General features: G+C 35.9%; 1 long non-coding RNA gene across 1 annotated transcript in view; it reads right to left on the bottom strand.

The window, feature by feature from the left end:
* Nucleotides 1-23,396, bottom strand: part of LOC132350211 (uncharacterized) — a 403,110-nt gene extending 379,714 nt beyond the window's left edge. The window contains exon 1 of the long non-coding RNA XR_009497870.1: nt 23,317-23,396. This is a non-coding gene — a long non-coding RNA (uncharacterized LOC132350211). The remainder of the gene's footprint in view (nt 1-23,316) is intronic.
* Between the last annotated feature and the right edge of the window lie 4,292 nt (nt 23,397-27,688).

The raw sequence follows: 27,688 nt of genomic DNA, 5'->3' as shown, positions 1-27,688 counted from the left end.
CCCCTGCCTTAGACTCAGGAGAGGGAGGGTATGTCCTAATGATTTAGGGATGACCTGGAAGGTCAAGGTTTGCATGACCTTGCTAAGCCTCAAATAGGCCTCTTCCTTTGAATGTTATTGACTTAGCTAAAAATAATTTTTAAAAAAGAGCACTGAATGCCAGGGAAACATGTTTTTATTCTATAGACTTTGAAAGCGTTTAAGCCCAGAATTTTAATAATTGGTACCAGTATAAGATGTAAGTGGATTTGGCAGTAACAGAATTATTGCAGTTATTCACAGAACTGTTGGAGTTGTGAGTTATAAGAATAGCATGAATTCAGTGAAAAGAAAAGTCTCCATACTTTGCAAATAGATTATGTATAATTTGGTAATGAATTGGATTAGAATAATAATAAAAGAGACAATCACCACTCCGGCATGATATACTTAACAAAGAAGATAGACTTTGGGGAAAAATATAATTGGAGAACAATATAGACTTGTTGATTTTGATTTTGCCAATATTGACTAAGATATGATGAATGGCAAATCTCTAAGCTGGAAAGGTTAAGAAATTTCTAAATTTAATACTGGACCCCTACCTCACAAGATATATAAAAATAAACTTAAAATGAATCACAGACTTACATATAAGATCTAAAAATATAAAACTTTTAGAGAAAACATTGGAGTAACTATTTTAACTTTATTTTTGTGAAAGTCTAGGGTATTCTCAGTTCTTTTCTAACCATCTCTTACGCCTTGGGCATGAGTGTGGCTTTTTAAATTCCTCAGCACATATAGGTGCTTTTGAATGCCCTAATTTCCTAAAGAAAACTCTCCCTACCTTTTCCTTCTGGGCTTCAGGCCATCTATTGCATGTCTCAGTTGTAGTCTTTAGCCCCAGGCAGCTGCAGGTTTTTAATTTGCTTACAGTGTTTTCTAGCAATGCACACTGCTTTCCGGCCCTGAATGAATTCCAAGATAGGCAAGACAGAAACTATCACCTGTGGCAGTCCCCCAGACATTTTAGAATAGAACAGATGAATATAATTACAAATAAGGTCTGCTGTGCTTCCTTTAAAACCAGGGACAAGGGTCCCACACTGGGAACACAGGCTGTCATCTTCAAGACCACCACTGTGCCAGGAAGGGAGTGAGACAAGGCCAAGAAAAAATGTCACAAAAGCTTTCCAACAATTTTTTAGTTGCCTTTCTCCTAAGTTATTGTTCACTTGGTTTCTGTAAACCTTTGCCTATTTCCAGAGTTCTGACAAATTGGTCCTGAAAGTTTCAACTTGTTTTTCCATGTTTCTGTGGAAAGCTGGGAGTTTGGAGCTACTTACTCCACCAGTTTTTTTTTTTTTTTTCCCTAAGGTATGTTATTGTTTTCTAAGCTAAGAAATTTTTCTTTAGACTTCACCAAAATATTGTATACAACTTGAGAGTGATAACACCACCTGCGTACTTTTTTCTGAAGTGCATCTGCTAACCTACCTTTCAATTGTTTATTTACTTTCCAGAAAAAATTTCAAAAACCTTTACTAACACTAATATGTTGACAAATATGATATCCTCTCTTCTCAAGGAGCAGAGACTGGGGTGGTAGAGGTCTGGGTGTCATGGAGCTTAGGACAAACATATATCCCTTTCTTTGGGAATTTACAAATTTCAGGGATGGCTATGTGGTAATAATAACCAGCATGGATATGTAACAGCTAAGCCTTTGTGATTCACTGATAAATAGAGAATTTCTAGCTGAGAAACACAATGTTAAACTTGGTGCAATTATGTGATTACGAATCACTAGGTATGTAACATTGAAAGTTTTCAATCTATAAAAACAAAACAGGTTTTCAATTTATCACGTATTTTAAAAATCAAAGTTTAAACTTTTCATGAAGATGTCATATTATCTGTTTCCACCTGGAGTTGAATATTTAAGTCTGTATAGATATATTCTTCACATACATATTTTAGTATATGAAGCCAAGATAATATATATATATATTTAAATTTCTTAAAGGCTGCCACTAACTTGGTAAAAACTTTTGAGTGTGGGTGATTCATAGAACAAGTGGATTTTTGTAAGTTCAATTAATTCATTTCTACTTAATTTACTTCATAAGGCTTTTGTGAAGAGCTTTAAAAATGTGCTTTTTCATGTACCAGTTTATAGAGGGGGGAATAAAAGCCCTTTATCAACTAATTGAATTACAAAATTCAACTCAACCATAATCACATAGGTGATTATAATTGCACAAACTTAAATGCAATTGCACTGAAATTATTTCTTTTTAAATCAGAATCTATAGTGATTAACAGTAGGAATTCATTTTATATGTGGAAATTAAATTGCAAGATATTTAAATATAATCAAAGTATATCTTTTTCTTAATGCAGAGATAATTTTGTTTCAATACTGGAACGGAAGAGAACCCTGGGCTGCACCCCCCTCCCCAATACAAAGATACTTCCATGTCTCCTGCCTCTTGTTTGTAGAGAAGCTGAAGTCTCCCAGGCCCCCCTGAGTCACAAAGGAACAGGCTCAAGCAGCTAAAGATTAGGGCAACAGAGTCACAAACTAAGTGTCTGATGCACATTCCTGAGTTGTTTTACAGATATTGTAACTGCCACCAAAAGGAAAAAGCTGACTGCATGATGACCAGACTGCAGCCATGACATAAACTGCTCCATCTTGAGCAGTTCTGAGTCTATGGCTAGCACAATTACAAGAACTAGCCTTAAGAGAATGGAATTAACACTGTTGCTCATAATAATCTATATATTTGTGGGCATCAAAATAACTGTAGCATGTTCTGTCCATATATGTAAACAGGCAACTACAACTGTCAGCAAAGAGATGCTACAGACCCATGTAGACATCTTCCACTCTTAAGAATATGGCGGCCTATGTCAGCATGAAGAAGTGACAGAAGACGGACCTTTGCCCGTGATCCCATAGAAATGGAATGATGTTCTGACAAGTGGGAATTTTTAAGAACTTTTTGGCAGGAAAGAGCTCTCTGCAGGAGGCCCCTTTTGTCTTCTAACTAACCTTAAGCCAGACACCACATGCCCTACTTATCACTGGCCCTAGCACACCTTTCAAATCTTTTAATCACACAATACCTTGCCTAACTTGGTTCTTTCCGTAGATCAAAGAAGTAGAAATAAAGAATAAGCAATTAACAGATGACCAGATCTCTTCCTTAGCGTCCCCTTCAGTAATCTTGTGAACAAACTGTTTGAACAAGACAGCATCTAAAGAAAAATCACAAGAAGTCGACAAGCCTGCACACAAGTCTGCACACAAGTCTGCACACAGTGGGGGACGACTCTGACCCCCATCTCAATGATTAACTTAGATTACTTCCCCTTTCTCTTTAAAAGCTTTTATGGCCAAGCAGAATCTTTGGAGATGGTTTTTGGGGTACAACGAGTTCACTATCTCCCCAGGTTGCCAGCATTCTGATTAAAAGCAACTTTCCTTTCTAGCAACATTTGTCTCTCTCTTGAGTATTGATTTTTTGAGCGGCGAGCTGCTGGACTTGAGTTCAGTAACAATATCTTTAATCTCCCAAAGGACAAAAAAGCTCTAAAGGTGACACTACTAGCTCATGGATGAGCTTGAATCTATAATCCAAATCTAAGCCTAGTTTCCATATCTTTAAAATTAAGCTAAACTATTTCCAAACTCCCTTCAACTCTTATGCTCTAGAAAACTCTCAATTTATGTAACTCTCAATTTATGTTTACACATTTTCACTAAATTATCTGTGTATGTATGCATCTATGTAAACATCCATTCATCCATTTAAAAAAATTCTGAGCACTTACTATGTACCAGGCAATATGATGCTTTGGGGGATATAGGTTTTAACAACCTAGGTGGGTTCTTTCCCTCATGGAAGAAAACTAATCATCAGACCTGGTCATTGTTTTATTTTTGACCCTGCTCTGCCCAAGGTCAGATCACCTAAATCACCAGTGATTTCACACGTCAAAGAGGCTTAAACTCATCAGGTTCCCATCTTTGTTGCTACCTTAAAAACATTCACTTGTTCATCTGGATTCCTGATTATCAGCCTATATGTGATCAGGGGAAACATTTCACTCCATGCCTTCCATGTTTGTGTATTTGGATATTCTTATTTACCAGTTGCGGACTTCCTATTTCCTTGCTTCACATGTGTTGGATTCTCTACCACCTGTCTTCCTCTATCCCTATAACTATCTGGTTTCATAATATTATATTAGTTGATAATTTCTGATGATACATTATTTGTGCTATGATGACATCAAAACTACAAAGATTTTTCTAAAAGAATCTCCTTAAAAGGCAAATAACCTTTATACAATAGTTTGGTATTATGTATTCAAGTTTACAATTACTTAATTTTACCTGTTATAAATTGCATTTACAAATAATATTATCAACAGAGAAAATTTTATTTATTACTTCAAAAGTTTTCATTTTAAAATGATCCCATAAATTCATTTAAATATCTGTAACACTATACTGAAGTCCAAAAGCTTTGTATGGTTGGCTTAAATAACCTTCACCACCACACATATTACAGACATAGAAACAGCCTTATGGTCACAACTTCCATCCATTCCATGCCCAGGAAGTGATACAGATAGAATCTCATCTCATTCCTGTATAACTGTAAAGTCCATTTTCTTTTCACTACAGTACATCTCCTCCCCATAGAAAAGATTTCAAACTGTGTTCCATGGAAACAGATTTTCCTAAAACAGGAGGTAATTTCTTGGTCAAAATTAAGAAATATGCTACATAAAAAACTTCCACTCTCCCTTCCATCAATAGAGATATGATTCAGCTATATTGGTTCATAAAATACCAATTCCCATCCCCTAGGTCACCCCCAATTTACATTTAACTCAGATTTACTTCAATACAGAACTGTATTTTGGGGTCTGTTGTTGTTATTGAAGGGGAGCAGAATATGTCACCCCGAAATATGTCTCTTTAGCATAAGGATTATCTTGAGCTGGTTATTTTTAAGAAATAGCAGACACAGAAAAGCCCTGAAGACCACATACAAGTTGCCATTTTGTAAGGGACATTTACATGTATAAGGTAAATCTCCATTTGTAAGTGTGTCTCCCTCTCTGTACCAGGAAGAGGTGGATGACTAAATCTCTAGAAACTCTTACCTATGGAGAAGGTAACTGACTTAAATCTGCATAACAACCATACCCTTATTTACTGTGCTTTGCCTGGTAAGGTTCCATAACTGGCTCCCCACCATAAACCCAACATCTTTTGTCTTTAGCTGGAGACGGTATTTAAATTTCTTATTGAGAGCAGGCCAATAATCTAAGAAAATGTTGTCCTTTTAGCAGATGAAAAAAAAAAAAATTAAGTTTTACTTTTACATAAGTACACTATTGGTTTTAAAGCTTAACTTAAAAATCTTTATGATAACAATTCAATTTTTAGCCAACTTGACCACATAAGATTCCCTCTTTTTTCTCTCTCTGTGTCCAGAGATAACATGAGGCTATTTGACTTTTAGTAGACACAGATTATATTTAATGCCGATTACTCTAAAGACATGTCTATTAATTAAACCAATGAACTTCAGATACCTATAATACCAAATATTTTTCCAGGTCATGTGATCCTGAAAAGCATTTGTGTTAGTTTGTATTATATTTTTTGAGGATTTTTATGAATACTAAACTTACATAAGCACTTGTTTGTTTAAATAGAGCTCTTTAACAAATAAATTTAGCAATATCATCAGCAGGTAAAAATAAAAATACTACACATATACAACATATTTATAAACACACGTAAATATATAGACAGATGAAAACAGAGACCTTATAATTTTCATTTTAAAATTAGCCATGAGATGGGTGTGATAATGCAAAATTCACTTGTCTATAAAAGAGTAGTTAGACTAAGTTAAGTTTACTTGAATAGAGTTTGGGCAGAGGAGTTCTGACAGCAGTTTATATTTTTTAAACATCACCCCCTCTCTTTTTTTCAGTCTTAGGACATGGGGATGGTCTAGATAAGAGTTCCCTGAGGAGACCTGGTAAAACATTTTTATCTCAAAGGCACAGGGAAAGAATGTAAGTTCCCCCAAGGACTTTGGTTTCTTAAAACCAATCCTTACAAGCCTAGTGAGATAAATAGGGATTGGTAATAAGGAAAGGGTGAACTTTGAACTGCCTCTAGAGTTGCATTTTGAGTTTTGCAAAGATTTGTGAGATAAAGATAGTTGTTCTCAATTCCCCAAAGAACTGGGTTGCAGCCTAAATTATGTCATAGGTTGATCTACCCATCTCATTAGATTATCTTCTTTTTTTTGGTAAATATAAAGACTTTAGAAGGTGTTTACTGTTTAGACATAATCTATGATTTATTAGTCACAAAAATTTCAGCACTCAATGAAATTCACTTAATTTGGAAAAAATATATATTTGCACTCCTTTTATTTCCCAGTGCACTCTAAGATCTTGCAGAGCTCTGGAAAATCATTATAAAGATATATTCTTACTGGCTAGTTTATGAAAGAAAAAAAGTCAGGTTATGTAAGTTTTACTGTTTCAGATTTTATTGGATAATTGGTATTACATGCATTTAAGATATTTTATGTGCTTATAAGTATACTGTACTAGACCATGCCATAATTTTCATTAAATGCAAGAGCTTCCATTCAGTTTAGAAAACAGTTTATATATTCTTATATCCTAAGATTCTTCATCCTTATAGGCAATTGTGCTTGTTTCACTTGTGTGAAATTGTTTGGTGTAACCGTTAATAGGCTTGAATGATGAAAAGTGCAACTTCCCTTCAGCACTCTGAAGGGAAGTTGGGAGTTTTGTTTAATAGTAAACGTAGATTTTGCTGTAATTTCAAACCTTCTGCTCTCTCAACTGTACTATACACAGCATGATATAAGAGCAGGAAAACCAACAGAATCAACAAATGACAAGATCAATTTTGCTTGCTTTATACTTTTAGATTAAGCCTATATCTAACACTTCCAAATAGTTCTCTACTGGAGGATATTAGAATCTTCCCAATATTAAGCACTATTTTATTATTTTTTCTCCATTTCCTTTATTTTCATTTTTTAAAAAATTTATTTTATTTATTTTTTATACAGCAGGTTCTTATTAGTTATCTATTTTATACATATTAATGTATACATGTCAATCCCAATCTTCCAATTCATCCCACCACCCCCACCCCACCCCCATCCCCGCTTTCCCCCTTTGGTGTCCATACATTTGTTCTCTACATCTGTGACTCTATTTCTGCCTTGCAAACTGGTTCATCTGTACCATTTTTCTATATTCCACATGTATGTGTTAATACACGATATTTTTTTCTCTTCCTGACTTACTTCACTCTGTATGACAGTCGCTAGGTCCATCCCCGTCTCTAAAAATGACCCAATTTTGTTCCATTTTATGGCTGAGTAATATTCCATTGAATATATGTACCACATTTTCTTTATCCATTCATCTGTCAATGGGCATTTAGGTTACTTCCATGACCTGGCTACTGTAAAGAGTGCTGCAATGAACATTGGTGTGCATGTGCCATTTTGAATTATGGTTTCCTCTGGGTATATGCCCAGTAGTGGGATTGCTGGGTCATGTGGTAATTCTGTTTTTAGTTTTTTAAGGAACCTCCATACTGTTCTCCATAGTGGCTGTATCAATTTACGTTCTGCCCAACAGTGCAAGAGGGTTCCCTTTTCTCCACACCCTCTCCAGCATTTGTTGTTTGTAGATTTTCTGATGATGCCCATTCTAACTGGTGTGAGGTGATATCTCATTGTAGTTTTGATTTGCATTTCTCTAATAATTAGTGATGTTGAGCAGCTTTTCATGTGCCTCTTGGCCATCTGTATGTCTTCTTTAGAGAAATGTCTATTTAGTCCTTCTGCCCATTTTTAGATTGGGTTGTTTGTTTTTTTTAATATTGAGCTGCATGAGCTGTTTACGTATTTTGGAGATTAATCCTTTGTCCATTGATTCGTTTGCAAATATTTTCTCCCATTCTGAGAGTTGTCTTTTCATCTTCTTTACAGTTTCCTTTGCTGTGCAAAAGCTTTGAAGTTTCATTAGGTCCCATTTGTTTATTCTTGTTTTTATTTCCATTACACTAGGAGGTGGTCAAAAAAGATCTTGCTGTGATTTATGTCAAAGAGTGTGCTTCTTATGTTTTCCTCTACGAGTTTTATAGTGTCCGGACTTACATTTAGGTCTTTAATCCATTTTGAGTTTATTTTTGTGTATGCTGTTAAGGAGTGTTCTAATTTCATTCTTTTACATGTAGCTGCCCAGTTTGCCCAGCACCACTTATTGAAGAGACTATCTTTTCCCCATTGTATATCCTTGCCTCCTTTGTCATGGATTAGTTGACCATAGGTGCATGGTTTTCTCTCTGGGCTTTCTATCCTGTTCCATTGATCTATATTTCTGTTTTTGTGCCAGTACCATATTGTCTTGATTACTGTAGCTTTGTAGTATAGTCTGAAGTCAGGGAGCCTGATTCCTCCAGCTCCGTTTTTTTCCCCTCAAAATTGCTTTGGCTATTCAGGGTCTTTTGTGTCTCCATACAAATTTTAAGATTTTTTGTTCTACTTCTATAAAAAATGCCATTGGTAATTTGATAGTGATTGCACTGAATCTGTAGATTGCTTTGGGTAGTATAGTCATTTTCACAATATTGATTCTTCCAATCCAAGAACATGGTATATCTCTCCAGCTGTTTGTGTCATTTTTGATTTCTTTCATCAGTGTCTTATAGTTTTCTGAGTACAGGTATTTTACCTCCTTAGGTAGGTTTATTCCAAGGTATTTTATTGTTTCTGTTGCAGTGGTGAATGGGATTGTTTCCTTAATTTTTCTTTCTGATATTTGACTGTTAGTGTATAGGAATGCAAGAGATTTCTGTGCATTAATTTTGTATCCTGCAACTTTACCAAATTCATTGATTAGCTCTAGTAGTTTACTGGTGGCATCTTTAGGATTTTCTATGTATAGTATCATGCCATCTGCAGACAGTGACAGTTTTACTTCTTCCTTTCCAATTGGGATTCCTTTTATTTCTTTTTCTTCTCTGATTGCTGGGACTTCCAGAACTATGTTGAATAATAGTGGCAAGAGTGGACATCTTGTCTTGTTCTTGATCTTGGAGAAAATGCTTTCAGTGTTTCACCATTGAGAATGATGTTTGCTGTGGGTTTGTCATATATGGCCTTTCTCATGTTGAGATAGGTTCCCTCTATGCCCACTTTCTGGAGACTTTTTATCATAAATGGGTACTGAATTTTGCCAAAAGCTTTTTCTGCATCTATCGAGGTGATCATTTGGTTTTTATTCTTCAATTTGTTAATATGGTGTATCACATTGATTGATTTGGGTATATTGAAGAAGCCTTGCATCCCTGGGATAAATCCCACTTGATCATGGTGTATCATCCTTTTAATGTGTTGTTGGATTCTGTTTGCCAGTATTTTGTTGAGGTTTTTTTCATCTATATTCATCAGTGATATTGGTCTGTAATTTTCTCTTTTTGTAGTGTCTTTGTCTGGTTTTGGTATCAGGGTGATGGTGGCCTTGTAGAATGAGTTTGGGAGTGTTCCTTCCTCTGAAATTTTTTGGAAGAGTTTGAGAAGGATGGGTGCTAGCTCTTCTCTAAATGTTTGATAGAATTCACCTGTGAAGCCATCTGGTCCTGGACTTTCGTTTGTTGGTAAATTTTTAATCACAGTTTCAATTTCATTACTTGTGATTGGTCTGTTCATATTTTCTATTTCTTCCTGGTTCAGTCTTGGAAGGTTATACCTTTCTAAGAATTTGTCCATTTGTTCCAGGTTGTCTATTTTATTGGCATATAGCTGCTTGTAGTAGTCTCTTACGATGCTTTGTATTTCTGCAGTGTCCATTGTAACTTCTCCTTTTTCATTTCTAATTTTATTGATTTGAGTCCTCTCCCTCTTTTTCTTGATGAGTCTGACTAAAGGTTTATCAATTTTGCTTATCTTCTCAAAGAACCAGATTTTGGTTTTATTAATCTTTGCTATTGTTTTCTTTGTTTCTATTTCATTTATTTCTGCTCTGATCTTTATGATTTCTTTCCTCCTGCTAACTTTGGGTTTTGTTTGTTCTTCTTTCTCTAGTTCCTTTAGGTGTAAGGTTAGATTGTTTATTTGAGATTTTTCTTGTTTCTTGAGGTAGGATTGTATTGCTATAAACTTCCCTCTTAGAACTGCTTTTGCTGCATCCTATGTTTTGGATCATCATGTTTTTGCTGTCATTTGTCTCTAGGTATTTTTTGATTTCCTCAGTGATTCATTGGTTATTTAGTAGTATATTGTTCAGCTTCCATGTGTGTGTATTTTTAAAGTTTTTTTCCCTGTAATTTATTTATAATCTCATAGTGTTGTGGTCAGAAAAGATGCTTGATATGATTTCAATTTTCTTAAATTTACCAAGGCTTGATTTGTGACCCAAATGTGATCTGTCCTGGAGAATGTTCTCTGTGCACTTGAGAAGAAAGTGTAAACTGCTGTTTTTGGATGGAATGTGCTATAAATATCAATTAAATCTATCTGGTCTATCGTGTCATTTAAAGCTTCTGTTTCCTTATTAATTTTATGTCTGGATGATCTGTCCATTGGTGTAAGTGAGGTGTTAAAAGTCCCCCACTATTATTATGTTACTGTTGTTTTCCTCTTTTATAGCTGTTAGCACTTGCCTTATGTATTGAGGTGCTCCTATGTTGCGTGCATATATATTTATAATTGTTCTATCTTTTTCTGGGATTGATCCCTTGATCATTATGTAGTGTCCTTCCTTGTCTCTTGTAACATTCTTTATTTTAAAGTCTATTTTATCTGATATGAGCATTGTTACTCCAGCCTTCTTTAGATTTCCATTTGCATGGAATATCTTTTTCCATCCCCTCACTTTCAGTCTGTATGTGTCCCTAGGTCTGAAGTGCGTCTCTTGTAGACAGCATATAGATGGGTCTTGTTTTTGTATCCATTTAGTGAGCCTGTGTCTTTTGATTGGAGCATTTAATCCATTCACATTTAAGGTAATTATCGATATGTATGCTCCTATTACCATTTCCTTAATTGTTTTGGGTTTGTTTTTGTACGTCCTTTTCATCTCTTGTGTTTTCAACTTAGAGAAGTTCCCTTAGCATTTGTTGTAGAGCTACTTTGGTGGTGCTGAATTCTCTCAGCTTTCCCTGTCTGTAAAGCTTCTGATTTCTCTGTCGAATCTGAATGAGATCCTTGCCAGGTAGAGTAGTCTTGATTGTAGGTTCTTCCCTTTCATCACTTTAAATATATTGTGTCACTCCCTTCTGGCTTGTAGAGTTTCTGCTGAGAATTCAGCTGTTAACCTTATGGAAATTCCCTTGTATGTTATTTGTCGTTTTTCCCTTGTTTCTTTTTTTTTTTTTTTTAAAGAATTTATTTATTTATGACTGTGTTGAGTCTTCGTTTCTGTGCGAGGGCTTTCTCTAGTTGCGGCAAGTGGGGACCACTCTCCATCGCGGTGCGCGGGCCTCTCACCATCGCGGCCTCTCTTGTTGCGGAGCACAGGCTCCAGACGCGCAGGCTCAGTAATTGTGGCTCACGGGCCCAGTTGCTCCGTGGCATGTGGGATCTTCCCAGACCAGGGCTCGAACCCGTGTCCCCTGCATTGGCAGGCAGATTCTCAACCACTGCGCCACCAGGGAAGCCCTCCCTTGTTGCTTTTAATAATTTTTTTTGTCTTTAATTTTTGTCAATTTGATTACTATGTGTCTTGGCGTGTTTCTCCTTGGGTTTATCCTGCCTGGGACTCTCTGTGCTTCCTGGACTTGGATGGCTATTTCCTTTCCCATGTTAGGGAAATTTTCAACTACAATCTCTTCAAATATTTTCTCAGGTCCTTTCTCTCTCTCTTCTCCTTCTGGGACTCCTGTAATGCAAATGTTTGTGCGTTTAATGTTGTCCCAGGGGTCTCTTAGGCTGTCTTCATTTCTTCTCGTTCATTTTTCTTTATTCTGTTCTGCAGCAGTGAATTCCACCATTCTGTCTTCCAGGTCGCTGATCTGTTCTTCTGCCTCAGTTATTCTGGTATTGATTCCTTCTAGTGTAGTTTTCATTTCATTTAGTTTATCGTTCATCTCTGTTTTTTTTGTTCTTTAATTCTTCTACGTGTTTGTTCTTTAATTTGTCTAGGTCTTTGTTAAACATTTCTTGCATCTTCTCGATCTTTGCCTCCATTCTTTTTCTGAGGTCCTGGATCATCTTCACTATCATTATTCTGAATTCTTTTTCTGGAAGGTTGCCTATGTCCACTTCATTTAGTTGTTTTTCTGTGGTTTTATCTTGCTCCTTCTACTGGTACACAGTCCTCTGCATTATCATTTTGTCTGTCTTTCTGTGAATGTGGTTTTCGTTAAACAGGCTGCAGGACTGTAGTTCTCCTTGCTTCTGCTCTCTGCTCTCTGGTGGATGAGGCTATCTAAGAGGCTTATGAAAGCTTCCTGATGGGAGAGACTGGTGGTGGGTAGAGCTTGGTGTTGCTCTGGTGGGCAGAGCTCAGTAAAACTTTAATCCGCTTGTCTGTTGATGCGTGGGGCTGAATTCCCTTCCTGTTGGTTGTTTGGCCTGAGGCGACCCAGTCCTGGAGGGTATAGGCTCTTTGGTGGCGCTAATGGTGGACTCAGGGAGGGCTCATGCAAAGGGATATTTCCCAGAACTTCTGCTGCCAGTGTCCTTGTCCCTGCGGTGAGCCACAGCCATCCCCCGCCTCTGCAGGAGACCCTCCATCACTAGCAGGTAGTTCTGGTTCAGTCTCCTATGGGGTCACTGCTCCTTCCCCCTGGGTCCTGATGCACACAGTACTTTGTGTGCCCTCCAAGAGTGGAGTCTCTATTTTCCCCAGTCCTGTCGAAGTCCTGCAATCAATTCCCCCTTGCCTTCAAAGTCTGATTCTCTGAGAATTCCTCCTCCCACTGCTGGACCCCCAGGCTGGGAAGCCTGACATGGGGCTCAGAACCTCCACTCCAGTGGGCGGACTTCTGTGGTATAATTGTTCTCCAGTTTGTGAGTCACCCACCCAGCGGTTTTTATATATGAAGTTCTTAGAAATCTTCCTGTCACATATTCAACACTCGAATTATTGCTAACATATATGTTCACACTATATAACTTCATTAAAATATTAGGGAAAATACAAAAAATGTCTAGTACCTATTGTAATCTGAATAGGATATAATAATTGCATATATTATTACATAGGTATGTATACATGTATACATACATATACATGTATGTATACATTTATATAGATTTATACATAAATTATGAAGACTTTTCCTATAGTGATCTTCGAAATTCTACCAGCCTCTGCTTATTGCCAATTCCATAGTCACTTCTACATTTTCAGGTATTTGTTACAGCATTGTCTCACTCCAGGTACCACAATCTCTATTACTTTCCCATTACTGCTGTAGAAAATTACCACTTTTATACTTCAGATCTAGAGGTCAGAAGTATAAAGCATGTTGCTTTCTTTCTGGAGACTCTACAGGGAAATCCATTTCCTTGTTTCCAGCTTCTAGATGCTGCCTCGATACCTTAACTCATAGTTCTTCATCATTCCTACTTCTGTTCCATCAGCCCATCTTTTTTCTCTGGCTAACTCTCTTGTCTCCCTTTTATCCCTTATAAGGGTTCTGTGATTATGTTAGGCAGATCTGAATTATCCAGGTTAATCTCCCTTCTCAAGATCCTTTACTTAATCATATAAGCAAAGTCTCTTTTCTCATATTAAAGTAACATATTCACAGCCTCTTGGGATTAAGATGTGGGCATCTTTGGGGGACCATTATTCTGCCTACTACAACAATGATGCATAATTGAAGTAAAATTTTTGTAGTGCAAATCCCATGGGTTCTGAATTTAAGAGAAAGCCATGTTTCTTTGTGATATTCTGAAAAGCCTTTGAAAATACTTGTCTCACACAGAAAATAGAGATGCTAGGAGATGCTTCAACAAATGATAAGGAACAGGAGTCCACAGATTGCTCTTATCCTTTTTTGCCTTATACATAATGCTCTAATTCTATCTCCCAATTTTTTTTTATCATGCTACTAGTGCTGTGAATCAAACCTGCCATGGCCAGTCACTCTTGAACATTCCCTGCTTCCTGAAATCCAACCAATCAAACTGTCTCTTCTTTTTCACTCATCAGCAATTATATTGCAGCTTTGGAATGACCAAAAAACAAATAGTCAACTGACATTTTGAGTAGAAGCCTTCCAGGTCCACAGAAACCACAACAATTTCCCAAACAATAAAAACTCTAGAAATCACTAGTTTCTATGACCTTTCACTTCATCATCAGAGCAACAGTCTTCTTTCTTCACTCTGCCCTTAGATGCTAGAAGTCAGACCATCAGTGATTATAGAACACTGGAAAGAAGAAATATGCAAGATCTTGACAGCCTCTTAACTGCTATATTTAATAATGTGCTACTCCTGTTGTAACAATTCAAAAGTAATCAGTATTTAATTTGGGTATCAGGTTGTTGGTATTTTTGTTTTTAGGAAACTCATATTTTCAGTGAACGATGATGAGACCTTTTTTTGTTCATGATAAATAAGGACCTAAGTATACAGAAGAAGTTAAAAAGGATAATAGGATTTAACTTAAAGCTACTATTTTGATAGAAATTATGATGTTATAAAAAGAAGATAATACAAAGGGTAGGAATAAATAATGATGATGATGATAATGTTGATGGTGGTGGTAGTGGTAATATTAGATATTTACATGAATGATCTCAACAAATGTGTAATGCAGGTATTATTACATCCTTTGACACATGATAAAACTGGGACTCAGAAAGTCTGTCTTGCCCAATGTTGTATCACTAGTAAGTGACAGAACTTGAAAATAAGCTCATGACTCTAATTTGAAAGAGTTCTTTCCCATTCCCTGAATTTCATCATTAAAAATCATAGTTAAAGATTTTTGGTATGTATATGATAGAAATAAGAACAAATAAGGCAAAATAAGACAATAGTTGACCGGATTTCTGTACCTACCCAACGTTTAACCATTTTCATCACAAACTATGACTAACTTGGATTTCATATTTACTGATTGGCTATTAAAATCTCTACTTGTGAGATTCTACAAATCTACTGATTCAGTCACCTTAGGCAAGTTAGTCTCTATAGCTCTTACTTTTACTGTTCTCTAAGTGGAACAATAATAGGTCTGAACTAAAGTTAATCAGTTATCACAGTGTTACTGATATGAACTAAAGGCATTATCACAATGCCTCATATACATTAAACATTCATTTAAAGAGACTTACTGTTAATATTAATATCATTATCCCTGTTGTAATTATAAACTATGAATGGATAGTGCCATTTATCTATACCAAGCTCAGCTTTCAGACACACATAGCCCTCTGGACTCTGGGAACTGACTGAGATAGCATCCACTAAATAAACCAATCCCATATTTCAGTGTTCTCTTCAGCTTTTATTTCACTTGGTTTTCACTCCTCCTACTCCCTTCTGAGATATTTGTTCAATTCAGCATATACATTCCAACTAACCTGGATTTTAACTGCATGGCTTGCACTTTTGAGCTTCCCTTAGTGTTGACACAGCAATAATAACTTACATCCTGATGCTCTTGTACAGTGAAATTTTGCCCCACCCTATGCCATTCCAAATATTCTAAGTCTTTGGCCTGTATGATTTGCCTTAGTTTTTCTATTGCTAATCAACCTCCTTTTACGTATCAATTCCATAAAGAATTTGGACTATCTCACCTTCTACTATCATTTTCATTTTCTTGTACCAATAAATCTGCCAGTCTCCGGTAGGTGTCTGAAATAGAATCCTGAGAAAAGCTCATCTGGATAAAGTTCAGGAAAGAAACCATACCCATCCTTACGTTTTTGTCTTTGATTGAGCCTATGATAAACAGAATGTGTGGGATTTTGTTGAAAACTAGTCCTTCAGATGTTCTACCAAAAAGGGTGTTCAATACGTAGATAAATGTGAGAAATGATGCATACTCTCCCTGTTCTGGATATATATTTTTAAAGTTTAATTAAGCTTTTCATCTTGTGATAACTGTAGATTCACAGACAATTAATTATAAGAAATAATACAGAGAGATTCTATGTACACTTTACCCAGTTTCCCCCAAGGGTAATGTCTTTAAAGACTACAGTATAATATCACAACCAGGATACTGAAATCTATTCAGTCAAGATACAGAATGTTTCTATCATCACAGGAGCCCTAATATTTCCCTTTTGAAACCACATTCATTTTCCTCCCAACCTTATCCTTCTTAACTCTGACAACCACTAATCTGTTCTCCATTTTTCTAATTTTATCATTTCAAGAATGTTATATGAATGGAATCATACCATATGAATCTTTTGAGATTGATAGAACAATTTTATCACTTAGTAATTCTCTGGATATTTATCCAAGTTTCTGAGCATAGCAATCGTCCATTTCCTTTTATTGCTGGGTCTTATTCTGCAAGATGGATGTAACAGTTTGTTTAACCATTCACCCACTAAAAGACATCTGGGCTGATTGTAATTTTTTGCTATTACAAATAAACTGCTATAAACATTCATATACAGATTTTTGTTTGAACATAAGTCATAATTTCTCTGCAATAAATACCCAAAAGCGTAGTTGTTGGGTAGTTGCATACTTAGTTTCATAAGAAATTGCCAAATGTTTTGTGAGTGATTGTATCATTATACATTCTTACCAGCAATGTATAAATGATTCCATTTCTCCACATCCTTGAAAGTATTTGCTGTTGTCACTATATTTTATTTTAAACATTCTGATAGGTGTGTAGATAATTCTCATTGTGGTTTTAACTTGCATTTCTCTAAAGGTTAATGATGCTGAATATTTTTTAATGTGATTATTTGCCATCTGTATATCCTCTCAGATGAAATGTCTCTCCAAGTCCTTTCCCATTTTCTAATTGGATAATTTGTTTTGTTACTACTGACTTGTGAGAATTCTTTATATAGTCCAGATACTAGTCCTTTATGGTCTATGTTGTTCACCAAGATTTTCTCTCATTCTGTAGCCAGTCTTTTAATTTTCTTAACACGGTCTCATGAAGAGTAAAACTTATATTTTGATAAAGTCTGATATATCACTTTCTCCTTTTATGGATCATGCTTTGGGTTTCAAGTCTAAGAACTCTATGCCAAACCATAGATGTCAAAGATTTTCTCTGATGTGTTATTCTAAAATTTGCATACTTTTACATTTAAGTCTGTCAACCATTTTGAGTTAGTTTTCATATTGCTTGTGAGACTGAGGTTTAGATGTATTCTTTCTGCACAACTTATAGTTACAGTAATGAATACTATGTGCTATTATCAGAGGAATAGATCCTCTGATAATAGATCTATTATCTAACATAGATCAAGGAACAAGACAGAGAACCCCAAAATAGAATCATACAAATATGCCCAACTGATTTTTTACAAAGGTTCAAGAACAGTTCAGTGAAGGAAAGTCTTTTCAATAAATGGTACTGCAGCAATTGCCCATGCTGCTGAGATTGTGACAGAGATTAAACCTGTTATATCAATTTGGGGAGAATTGCCATCTGTAGTATGTAGAGTCTTCCAATCTATGAACAAGGTATACCTCTTCATTTATTTATATCATCTTTGATTATGCTCAATAGTATTGTGTAGTTTTCATCATGTAAGTTCTGTAGATGCATTTTTTTACATTTATACCTCCAGTATTTCTTTATCTTCAGGATTTCTGCTGTCCTGAAACCTCATCTGTTTTTATCATGAGACTTTAACTTGACATGTGGTTTCTCAGGATTTCTTATACCTGAGATTTCTTGATGTGTTCCTTTCATTTATACCTCTGTCCCTAACTCACAACTATACAGGTCAAACATGATACCAGAAGGGCAACCTAATTTATTATAAATGACTGCTCTCACTATGCCATCCACTTCAGCTCCCCTTTTACTCCCAACATCCACTTTATTTTATTTTAATTAGTTCCAGCAGCAGATATAAAGAATGAATGAAAATTGAGAGATCAATTAGTTTGGCATTTCTGAGACTATATTTTAGTTTTTTAAAATACTGCTTGAAGAAAGTTCAATTCCTTTGTTAAATAAGGTGCAGAGTGGAATAAGCAAAAGTCCTAAAACATGTTTTTGTTTTTGGTTTTTTTTGCTTCAGTGGAATAAGCAAAAGTCCTAAAACATGTTTTTGCTTTTGGTTTTTTTTGCTTCAGTGGAGTAAGCAAAAGTCCTAAAACATGGTTTCATTGAGAAATAGAGAAATAGACAATCAATAACTGGCTCACAATTTGTCAGGTTCTAAAAGCAGTAATAGAAGAATTCTGTTCATGGAAGTCAGATAAGATTTTCTGCCTGGTTCCAGAATAGAGTAAATGCTCTCTGTGAAGGCTAGCTTTGAGAAATGAGAGATATTTAGTCCAGTGATTTATGTGTCCAGGACAGACTTAGGAAGGGATGGAAATAAAACTGAAAGTGAACTCCAGAATTTGGAGGATAAAAATAAAATGGGATGGGGGAAAGCTGCTATGTGTTATATGTCAGTACAGTATATACATAAAATGTAAACTGTTCAGCTTTTATGAATGCATTTTGTTCACTGAATTTGATCATGAGCCTTCACTATCAACTTATAATATACACCCTTCATTGTGGATATATTTTGTAGTTCCTACTCTTTATTAAGGTTTGTTTGTTGAAAATTTACTCGCCCCAAATTGAGATATCCCTATAAGTGTTTGGAATAGTGAAAACAGGCCAGCTGTCAAGTAAAGAAGCAGATAATGAAAGGAGAATATATGTGACATATACACTGTATGTGGGAAGTAGAACTAAAAAGAACCTTAGACATTTGAATTTCTTTATTTTCATTGAGGGGCTGAAGCCTAGATGTAATGACAGAGTCAGATGCTCCCAGCTTCCAATATACTACTTCCAAATGAGCAAATCCATAATCTGCAAATGTCTGAATTTGTAGGCAGGATTTGTGAAATGTATCATGACTCTTCTCTACTCAAGGATGGTCTTGAAACTCAAGAAGAGAGATAATTTCAGAAGTGTGCCAAGATAAGATTAGGAGAGGAAGAGTGATGAGCCAGTAGGGCTTGGCCTCAGGTTTTGGCACAGATAGTAAAATTTGTCATGAGGGTTTTCAATGAACCACATTTATGTGAAAATTTAGCAATTGAAAATGGCTTGAATGATATTCTGGGAAGAGAAACACATGTCAAAAAACAGGCTCGAATCACCAAGGGAGAAAGGGAGGACAAAAAGAAAAATCTCATCTGCAGAAAGAGTTTGCCATCTCCAAACAATTAGGCTCTTTTCCCAGGAACTTGTAACTGGGACTAAGTGGTTTCAGTCTCAATCTTCTGATCTCATGAACAGAGGAAATATAAATCTGGAAACTGTGGGCAAACATTTATGCTGCCTGGCAGGTCTTTTTAAATACTGGGTTGGCAAGCAGGGAAATCGAGCATTTAGTGGGAGAAAAATGACAAAGATGTTTAAGAAGAAGGAGGAGGAAGAGGAAGATAAGAAGGGAAGAAGAGAAAACGGGAGAGGGAGAGAAATAATTGTTGTCTAGCACTACTATACACAAGAAAGAATATATAGCTGTTAAGAATATAAGGTCAGAATTTAGAAAGAGCTTGATTCAAATCTCAGGTAACATCACTTACTTGTCTGTAGATCTTAAACAAGTTAAATAACGTTAAATATCACCAGTCATATTTCCCTAGCATTCAGAATAATAGGTCTACTACAAGTAGGGGCATATATCACGTGTAACTTTTACTGCATGTCAGACGCACAGTTAAGTGCTAAATAAATGTTAACAAAAATAAGACAAAACAAAAATGAAAGGCCAGAGTTGTGAGGGCTTAGACCTTCTTAAAGAAATAGAGGTGTGTGAGGGGAGGAGGGAGATAGTCAAGAGCCCTGAACATCATGAGAGGAAGAACTGCAAAAGAGAGATGGGGATATAATAGAGTAGAATATTAGCCTTTTCAGAGTTTTTCTAAGAATAACCCTTTAGGCTATTTCCGTAATAAGTTGCCTATAAATAAACTACTCTCTAGTTTTCTGAAAACATGACTATCCTCTTAAAATTGCTTAGCTTGACAGTTAGTAGAATAATTCCACTACAGTTTCACCTCTTTCTGTTCACAGTTCACCTAATACTCTGTCCCTACCACAATATTTAGTGATTTGGTCATTTTCTTCCCTAGTGTTCAAATGAATGAGAGAAAGCCTCAACTCAAATTTCATTTCCTACTTAATTGCTGAGTAAAATAGAAAAAAATAATGATGGTTTAGCACCACTATACACATGAGCAGTTGTGATGAGATTAGACTTAATTGCCCCATACATTCTTATTTCTCCATCTTTCACTGCCAACAATAGTTGAAGATTAAAACAGCAGAAAACTGCAGTAACAAAAATAACACCTAACATGGATGATAATAACTGAATTTGGGCTTATAGAAATTGCAGAGTCAACTCTGGTTAGGCAGTTAAGGTGTGTGTGTGTGTGTGTGTGTGTGTGTGTGTGTGTGTGTGTGTGTGTGTGTGTGTGTGTGTGTACATGCTTATATGTTTTCTAAGAGAAGTGACTTGGTTGTGAAAAAGATATGTTGCAGCAGAAATCACCTATTCAGCCACAGGAAAATATCTTTAGGTCACAACATGTAACAAACATTGAAAGGTGACCTCTTTAGAATCAGGAACTTACCGGCAATTATAGGATAGGGAGCAACCCCCCTTCTGTGTGACTCTTCCCAGATTCTGGGCTTCATAGAGTTTTGTTTTGGGAGAAAGTATTCAAAGATGCTCCTTCTCTGCATATGATTGACCTGAATTTCTCTTTCAGGTATATTGAAAGAATCAGTAGCAATATTCTAACTCATGGAGTATGTTGAAGCATATAACTTTAAGCTATAAAATAATTTTGTTAAATATAATTCTTGTCCAATGGCACATGGCATCTAGGAGGTACAATGAAGCCCAGAATGGATCAGTGTGATCAAGGAGTGAAAGAGTGTTTGGGATCTATTTTCTCCCCATAGCACAGCAACATAGATCTCATATCATTGTTTCATCAGTCACATTGTCAGGATTTGCCTTTTTATTTAACCTCACATAAAAGTAGGTTTTGTTTATTACTATGACTCTAAAGACAGTTACCTAATCATTTTATCTTTATATTCTGAGTTTCCCACAGGATATGTGATGCATAATGACAGGAAATTACTAAAAGGTTTTGTAAATTAAAACAAAATCACTCGACTTTCAAAAATTGTTTTTGTTACTGGTTTCTCACGTTTGCAGTGTTGTGTATTTCCTTATTTCCTGACGCTAACTTCTGCATTAATTCTGATGCCCTCGTATCCCGTAGTCCCTGAGAGCTTGCCCCTTTATTGACCCATGTTGTTCCAAGAGCTCAGCTTTTATGTATGCATCATTTCATTCAGGACTGGTTCACACAGTGGGATGTCTCCTTTTGTTACCGTTCAGCATTATAAAATGTAACAGTAATTTCACTCCATTATATATGAGTGTCTAATAAGATGGTTTGCAAAATTCCTCTCAATTTAATTTTTACCATTTTATTTCAAAAACAGAAAATGTATTCATCAGACAAACTAAGGGACCGTATATTATTCTCAAGGATTCTTCCTCCATAGGACCTGAGTTCAAAACTTAACTCCACCACTCGTTAAGTTCTGTGATTTTAGGGGAAATTCTTATATTTCATGAATATTAGATGACACTGATTTTAAGTTGTGGCATTATATAGATTTCTATATAAGATACAGGGTTAGCAAGGAGGGTGGGAGGAGTTTGTATATATCATATGACTTTTTTTTATTATTTTGCATTTTTATTCTTAATTTATTTAAAGAGATCTTTTGTTCTTATTTAGATTTGTATTACATGTCCTCTTGTACATAGACTTAAAGGAAATATAAGCAAAATAAATTTGTGATATATTTGTAATTGCTTCTTATTCAGAATCTGAATTTGGGGAATCACTTTTAGATTTAGAGAAGATGTATATTTTTTCCATATAATAGTGTCACCTGTGCCATAAAGAGCATTGGGGATACAGCATTTCTTTAAAGTGTGATCCATTATTCTATCTGGAGCTGTCTTGCATATTGTTGCTGGTGCTACCAAACAAAATGCAAGTTTTGACTTTGGAGTTTTCTTGATCATACGAGAGGGTGACCATAACAAATGCTGTTGGAGCCCTACACAATCTTTTTTACTGTGAAGTGTACTCATCCACCAGCTTTTGAGGGTGTTGACTGCTCACAACTCGCATCTATGCTGTTCTCCAAAAGATTAAACTCTGCTGACAGAGCTGACAGAGCCCTAGCGCAGAGATGTCCTGGGGGCACTCCATGTACAAGGACTTGTGGGTACACAGTATAACAGTTCCAGCTCCTTGACCCTGGGCAGGACAACCTCTTGATATTATTTATATTTCAGCATTCCCTGTGGATACAGACTAAGGCTAGTCTTGCCATGTAACCACATGCTAGTCTAGCTCCTTGCAGTATGCTATACAGCCTCTCTTATACCCCTAGTGGTTTCTCTTGAGGAAACTCTCTCAGTAAGTCACTTGTGTAAGAATTTCCATCTTTTAAGCTTATCATCTAGTTACCTGACCTAAATCAGTAACTTTAAGAACCTTAAGATTACAACCAGAACTCGTATTTCTTTCCTCACATAGAGAACTTGTGACTTGCTGATTGAAACTCAAATTGTTGCAGTTGTCCATTTATGGCCCCAGGCATAACAAACAGAGTTGAGCAAGTTAGAAGTAAAAATAACCTGACTGAACCCTGGCTTACTGCTATTAGAGGAAGCCATTGATTGTGAGAAACATTCCTACTTAGAAGATTTTTAAAATGTAAAATATTTGCATCTTAGAATTGAAGAAATATTATATTTAACCTTTTATGACTCAGTTTACTTATCTGTGATATAAAGACATTCATTGCTCCTACCTCATATAATTGTTGTAAATATTGCATTAGTAAACATGTATAAAACACTCAGAAAAGTGTGTGGAACAGAGTAATCAATGTATGTGTCTTAGGAGCAGTAGTCATATTAGTACATGAAAAATTTACTGAAGAAGTTTGCTTTAAGATATATTTCTTATTCAGCATAGAATAAATTTTTTTTTAACTTACCCCAAATTCAAATATATTCATGGCCATTTCCTTTATTTCCTCTCTTATTGCACTTGAGGTTGTGACAGAATCATTTTCAATCAAGTAAAACTTGTTGACATCCTAGTCCTGGATAAAGGAAAGAAAATTGGACAGGAGTTATCTCTGATATACTAAATTTTTTTTTAACCCCTTGTTTCACAGATTAGAAATGTCAATGTTTCCAAGCAGATTCAGATGCATATTAGAATTTGAGAGGCATCGCCCTCCCACCCCAAGAATTGTTCAGCAGAGCAGGCAGGTACCCAAATGGGAGCATTCTTGGAGAGTCCACTATCCTCTTTCTACCTAGGCCACAATTTCTCAGGCTCATTATAGTCACCTCTTCTTCCTTATTATAGGTGCAGGCAGAATTCCTGTTTTAAATTAGTATGCAAAAATCAATAGCCTTCATACACACAAAGAGTAACTAATTAAAAGATACAATGTTAGAGAAAACTGTATTAGATAAGCCCTATTTAAAATTGAGAAAAAGATTAAATACTGAAGAATAAACTTAAGGATTGTTCAAAACTTATAAGAAATAATTCAAACACTCCTGAGAGATACAAAAGTAGATTGAAACAAATGGAATAATATCTCTTAATTTTGGATAGGATGACAAAACATTATAAAGATGTCAGTTGTCCTTAATTTATAGATTGCATGCTTACTTGTATATAAAAATACAATTAAGCTTTTTTATAGAGTTAAGAAGTTTGTCCTAAAGTGCATACAGAAAGAAAACCATGCAAAAATAGCCTGAAAAACATGACAAAGGAACAACTAGAAAAGGTGACCAGCCCTACCAGAAATTAAAGCATACTATAAGACTTCTATGGTTAAAACAGGGTGGTACTGGAGTACAAATAGAAAATAGACTAGTGGAATTGAATAGAAAGCCCAGAAATAGACTCAATTACCTAAAAATCTGATATACAAAAAAGGTGACACCTCAAATTACTGGGGCAAAGATAGACTTTTTAATAAATGGTTCCAGAACAGCCAGGTAGTCACTTGGAAAAAGATATAATTAGATGCATACCTTACACCATACACAAGTTTTGTTGTTGTTGTTGTTCTAAAAATTATATTCTTTAAATCTTTTTTATTTCACAAAGAAATTCTTTTTTTAAATTAATTTTTATTGGAGTATAGTTGCTTAACAATGCTGTGTTAGTTTCTGCTGTACAGCAAAGAGAATCAGCTATACATATACATATATCCCCTCTTTTTTGGATTTTCTTCCCATTTAGGTCACCACAGAGCACTGAGTAGAGTTCCCTGTGCTACACAGTAGGTTCTCATTAGTTATCTGTTTTATACATAGTAGTGTATATATGTCAACCCCCATCTCCCAGTTCATCCCAGCCCCCCTTACCCCCTGGTATCCATATGTTTGTCCTCTACGTCTGTGTCTCTATTTGTGCTTTGCAAATAAGTTCATCTGTATCATTTTTGTAGATTCCACATAATATGATATTATACGATATTTGTTTTTCTCTTTCTGACTTACTTCACTCTGTATGACAGTCTCTAGGTCCATCCACGTTGCTGCAAATGGCACAATTTCATTCCTTTTTATACCATACACAAGTTTTAACTCCAAATGGATTAGTGACCTAAATGTTGTTTTATTCCATAGCAATATATACTTAATTTGTCCTTGGGGAATAACATTTGATTTCTGCACTGGCAAATTATCACCTAGACATGATGATACCCAAAGATTGAATCCATTATAATTGTCTAAAAATTTGAAAAAATAAGTCAAAATAGGTTGTCTGCCTCTTAGCAATTTCTAAAGCTAGTTTTTAATACTTTTAAATGGGGTTAAGTATTCATGTTTAATGTATTTTTGGAGATGACAACACAGTAGTTTAAAAAAAACGACTTTTAGGGCTTCCCTGGTGGCGCAGTGGTTGAGAATCTGCCTGCCAATGCAGGGGACACGGGTTCGAGCCCTGGTCTGGGAAGATCCCACATGCCATGGAGCAACTAGGCCCGTGAGCCACAACTACTGAGCCTGCGCGTCTGGAGCCTGTGCTCTGCAACAAGAGAGGCCACGATAGTGAGAGCCCCGCACACTGCGATGAAGAGTGGCCCCCGCTTGCCACAACTAGAGAAAGCCCTTACACAGAAACGAAGACCCAACACAGCCAAAAATAAATAAATAAATAAATAAATAAATAAAACAAAAAAAAGATTTTTAGAAAAGTTAAAGCATAATACGAACATATGGCATTTTTGCTACTAAGATCATAAAATGATCAGAGCTCCCTATATGGAGTCTATAATCTTGAGTACAATTGGCTTGTAGGTCACATGTTTGCAGTGAATTCACTAAGGTTTCAAGACTAAAGAAGTCCAAGTAAAAAATGAGATCACAGAGGTCATTACGGGACAGAATATCTGAGCAAGATGAAGAAGCACTGATGTTTCTCTCTGAGCTGTTTAAAATGACCCCCCAGTAATAGCCCACCAGATTTTGTCTCCTTTTTCTTCTTGTTAAATATTTGACCTTGACCTGGTTTCAACGTATTTCCTTTCTCTCATGATGCACAGCATCCATACTCATCAATGCCAGTCAAAGAAAGAGAGTTGTGTATAATCTCTAAGTCTCTAAAAAAAACAATATACTTTTAGAACTCCAGACCAATGAAAAATAAATCCTAAATCCGATGGACAATTTAAAATTATTGATCATCATGTTTTTCTGAGAAACATAAACTTGAGTGTAACATTTAATGGATTAAAAATAAAATGTTCTAATGGGTTGGCCCAAGGACCTAGGTCCTATGTGTTGTACATAAGAGTGGAGTGAATCTATTGGTAGTGTATATGCACCAACCCAAGGTAGAAATTATTTTTTCTGGAATGTCGCTCGGTAAGGGAGATTGTGTAAAAGGTCTGGTTACCAATCTTGGGTAACAGGACTCATGCAAATCATAGAAGTGTGGCTCATATTCTCATGCAAATAAGGATGTTGATATGGAAATTGATACAGATATTTATAAGCAGATATATACTTAACACTGATATAAATTTAAGATAGACAGACATGGCTATAGGTGTAGATATACATATCTATTAACAGGATGACTTGGAGGACCTTTTTTTAAACATCTTTATTGGAGTATAATTGCTTTACAGTGTTATATTAGTTTCTGCTGTATAACAAAGTGAATTAGCTATATGTATACATAAATCGCCATATCCCCTCCCTCTGGCATCTCACTCCCACCCTCCCTTTCCCACTCCTCTAGGTGGTCACAAAGCACTGAGCTGATCTCCATGTGCTATGCAGCTGCTTCCCACTAGCTATCTATTTTACATTTGGTAGTGTATATATGTCAATGCCACTCTCTCACTTCATCCTAGCTTACCCTTCCCTCTCCCCATGTCCTCAAATCTATTCTCTACATCTGCATCTTTATTCTTGTCCTGCCCCTAGGTTCTTCAGAACCATTCTTTTTTTTATAGACTCCATATGTATGTGTTACCATACGGTTTTTGTTTTTCTCTTTCTGGCTTACTTCACTCTGTATGACAGACTCTAGGTCCATCCACCTCACTACAAATAACTCAATTTTGTTTTTCTTTTATGGCCGAGTAATAATCTGTTGTATATATGTGCCATATCTTCTTAATCCATTCATCTCTCAATGGGCACTTAGGTTGCTTCCATGTCCTGCCTATTGTAAGTAGTGCTACAATGAACATTGTGGTACATGACTCTTTTTGAATTATGGTTTTCTCAGGATATATGCCCAGTAGTGGGATTGCTGGGTCATATGGTAGTTCAATTTTCAGTTTTTTAAGGAAACTCAATACTGTTCTCCATAGTGGCTGTATCAATTTACATTCCCACCAACAGTGGAAGAGGGTTCCCTTTTCTCCACACCCTCTCCAGCATTTATTGTTTGTAGATTTTTTGATGATGGCCATTCTGACTGGTGTGAGGTGATACCTCATTGTAGTTTTGCATTTCTCTAATGATTAGTGATGTTGAGCATCCTTCCATGTGTTTGTTGGCAATCTGTATATCTTCTTTGGAGAAATGTCAATTTAGGTCTTCTGCCCATTTTTGGATTGGGTTGTTTGTTTTTCTGGTATTGAGCTGCATGAGGTGCTTGGATATTTTGGAGATTAATCCTTTGTCAGCTGCTTCACTGGCAAATACTTTCTCCCATTCTGAGCGTTGTATTTTCATCTTGTTTATGGTTCCCTTTGCTGTGCAAAAGCTTTTAAGTTTCATTAGGTCCCATTTGTTTATTTTTGTTTGTATTTCCTTTTCTCTAGGAGGTGGGTCAAAAAGGATCTTGCTGTGATTTATGTCATATAGAGTGTTCTG

This window comes from Balaenoptera ricei, chromosome 16 (genome assembly GCF_028023285.1).
Source record: "Balaenoptera ricei isolate mBalRic1 chromosome 16, mBalRic1.hap2, whole genome shotgun sequence".
Classification (NCBI taxonomy): Eukaryota; Metazoa; Chordata; class Mammalia; order Artiodactyla; family Balaenopteridae; genus Balaenoptera; species Balaenoptera ricei.
The sequence above is the reverse complement of the archived record's forward strand: the minus strand, read 5'-3'. Positions and strand labels throughout refer to the sequence as shown.